The sequence below is a fragment of the Egretta garzetta genome, unplaced genomic scaffold (genome assembly GCF_000687185.1).
Source record: "Egretta garzetta isolate BGI_Z169 unplaced genomic scaffold, ASM68718v1 scaffold572, whole genome shotgun sequence".
NCBI classification, from domain to species: Eukaryota; Metazoa; Chordata; class Aves; order Pelecaniformes; family Ardeidae; genus Egretta; species Egretta garzetta.
Window position 1 is genome coordinate 161,493 of NW_009258800.1, and position 3,430 is coordinate 164,922.

The window sequence follows — 3,430 nt, forward strand, 5'->3', positions numbered from 1 at the left end:
TTCCTGCTGCATGGTTTTGCTGTTTGTGGGATCTGCCTTCGAGAGGGTGGAGAGCAACACCCCAGGGGCAAGTCTCCGTACAGGACAGACCTCTGTCCTCCGCTGCTCTGGATATTACTCTCGTGGAAGGAAAAGGGAGTAGCAGAGCGGAGAGCCTCCTAACGGGGGCCGTGGGGCAGCCAAGGCTGACCAGGCTGGGCACCTCACCCTCGGAAAGCAGCACCCTCGGAAAGCAGCACCCTGCCCCTCGGGCCGGCTCGCTGGGGGCGGCTGTGGGCTGTTCCCTGCCACGGGGCTTTGGGCAAAAGCAGCCAGGCTTGGGGAGGCAGCAAGGGGCTCCCAGCTGGGCAGGGGGTCTGGAGGGCACAGACCCCCCCTGAGCAGGGGAGGCAGCTCAGAGTCCTGCAGCTATCCCTTCTGACACGGAACAAGGGAGAAAGATAAGAATGTCTTAAATAGAAAGAAATTGTCTCCAAATAAAATGTTTTTCCTCGTTTCCCATGATACAGTGAAATTTCTTCATGGGCAGATAGTCAGAGTCGAGTCCATTACACTCCACGCTTTTTGCCTTGAAACATAAATAGCTGCATATCATATAAGTGTTTGTTATGAGGAAATGTGTATGCTAGAAAAAGTTAGACATTAAATCATTATTTCATGCAGAAAGATATTGCTAAAGGGAGAGGATTACTTACTATATTAATTCTGTCCTTCAGCTACCCGTACATCTCCCTGCACATAATGACTTTAGTCACAAAGTGTGTTGTTAAAATGATCCTGGTCCCTTCAATTCCGATTTCCTCAGAGCCTACACCCACGCTGTGCCCCCCCTCCGGCCCCGTGCCCTGGCGCAGCACAGGAGGGCTCTGCAGGGAGAGGAGAGGGGAGCCAGCGGCTGGGGGCCCTTCCCCTCCCTGCGCAGCTGCAGGGGCATGGGTCATGGCCGCTGCCAGCCGAGGGGCCCACAGGCCGCGCTGAGGCGATGCCCACCCTAACCACACACCAACAGGCCAGCCTTCCTCTGCCCACGCGGGACGCAGGCACAGGCTGCACTGCTTGTCCTGCCGCACGGTGACTTCTCAGCAAATTAATGTGGCCTTCAGAGTGGCTGAGCTGTGGCCCCCACCGCCCCCACTGCCCGGGGTCCCAGCCTGGCATGTGGCAAAGCCCTGGCCCCAGTCCCCCGAGGGTGCTGGAGCCCACCGAGCTCCTTTGCTGGGCTGTCTGGTGGACCCGGAGCAGCCGCAGGGCTAAGCGCTGGCGGCACGAGGAGCTCTCTGCATTATCCTGCAAAGCCCCAATGTCCTTCTCCTCTGCCATCCTAGAGCATCAATAGGTTAGAGCAGAAATTCCCGTTAATCTGTAGGTAAATCCTTCCATGGAGAAGCCTTCCGATCTGGCAGCCCCTGTCCTTGCATGGGGTGCATACAGGCAAGCGCTCATATCTGTTGGGCTATTAGACCTTGCATTACACCTAAACATTTCCAAAACATCCCTGTTAGTGGCAAAGTGACCCTCAAATGATTTCTTCTGATTTCAGGTCTTTTACCTGAAGTCAGAGAGCTTCTTAAAAGGCTTTAAGAATTTTCTAATCAGGTTTTTTTCCAGCGAGTGACTCACAGAGCGATAGTTTCTGAGGTCAGCAAACCCAAAAAAAACCCCGAGCAAAAGCATGGCGAAAGCCGGAGAGGTGAGTGCATCAGTTTGTTTTGATGTTTCTGCCTGGAACAAGTGGGACGTCGCAGCCTGTTGGCACAGGGCGCAAAAGCCACCGCACTGCAGCGTGTGGGGGTCACCGGCGCCCGGCGCCGTGCCGAGGAGGCAGCGGCCAAGGGCAGGGGGGCTGGAAGAAGGAATTTGTTCATGCTGACCCAGCTGGACCGGTCACGGCGGGTTTGCAGCCTGGCTCTGTGTTGCTCGCCTCCCAGGCGCGGGTGTCAGGGAAAAACCCTTTGTTCCAGGATGTGAAAGCTGATGGCTGGAGCTCTCTCCTGATGCTCTGGCTGCCTGTATTTGCTGGTGTAGGTGCGGAAAGCTCAGCGCTACACCCAGGGTAGGGAAAAGCAGTAAGCAACAGGGTCTTCTATCACCATCTAGTATGTCATCCTTATCCAAAGGGCTCTGTGTGAAACCTGGCATCGGCACATACAGAACATGTTGCATCTTTGCTGGTACCTCTTCAATCTGGTTTGCAAGACATCCTGGAGGATGTGACCTTGGAAGGCAGGTGGAATATTGAACCTGCATAGTAAGAGCATCTCCGCATCGGTGGCAGCCTGTTGGGTACAGGGCAGTTAATAAATAATGAGGATGTCAAAGATAACAGCAGGAAAGTGGGAGCAGGTAACAGCTTTGCAGCCAGCTTTCTGACAGCCGCCTGGCAACGTCCAATTAAGAGGCGCACGCCGCTGCTCAGCCCAGAGCGGAGCGTGTCCGGCGCCGGGACTGGGGGGTGTCGTGGTGCCGGCACCGGGGCAGCCTGCAGCACTCTGCTCGCAGCACACGCTCCCGAAGCCGGAGGGAGCAGGCAAACGCTTTGCAGAGCTGCGTGGGTCTGCCGGGAGCAAATCCCCCGAGGAAGCAAAAGGCACTTGGCTACAGCACTGGGGAGAAAAAAACGGGAGCAGGTTGCCCAGCATGAAGCTGGTGAAGCCCTGCATGGAGCAGGGGAAGGCAGCATTGCAAGAGACTGTTGGATTAGTGAAACGCAGGATTCACTTTCTCGGGGCTTGCGGGAGAGGGGCACATGGGCCCTGGCCCTGCACCGAGGCACAGGAGCTGCTGGGGCAGCTGGGGATCACGGTCCCTGCTCCCCCAGGTGCCTGTTTCAGTGCTCGCGTTTCGTCATGCCACAATCCAAATATTAGGAATCTGACTACATTTGAGGTGTAATTGATCCTCTGATGACTTTTCAAACATCTGGTAAGAAGGGACTGCTTTCCAAACAGCAAGATCTACACCAAAATGAGCTTGACTTGAATAATAAGTATTCCATTCTTGTTTGGTAAATATACCCAGTGTTAATGGTGCTTAATGGTGCCTGTAATTGGTGTCTAAAGTTATTTAAAAGTAAATTTACTAGAAAATAATTAGCAATTTTATAGTTCACTACTTCCTAATTTTGTTGATAAAAGTTTTTCAGTGGTTTTTATCAGATGACACAATAGGGCTGTGCTGTGAAATAGCTTTTTTCCAAACTAGCAGGAAATTGTGCACACAAAATAAGATAAAAAAGTTTTACCCCTAATTTCTTCACCTGGCAGCCAGCCCTCGCAATCCTCCTATTATCCACTGATTTATCCTTCCACAGCAGCAAGTGAAACCTCCCAGGCGTCGCTCGGGGAGTTGTTCTTTGTGACCTTGGGCAATGCACCCCAGCAGGAAAAGCTGCCCCCCCCCCCCCCCCCCCCCCCCACCCCGCTCCACAGCA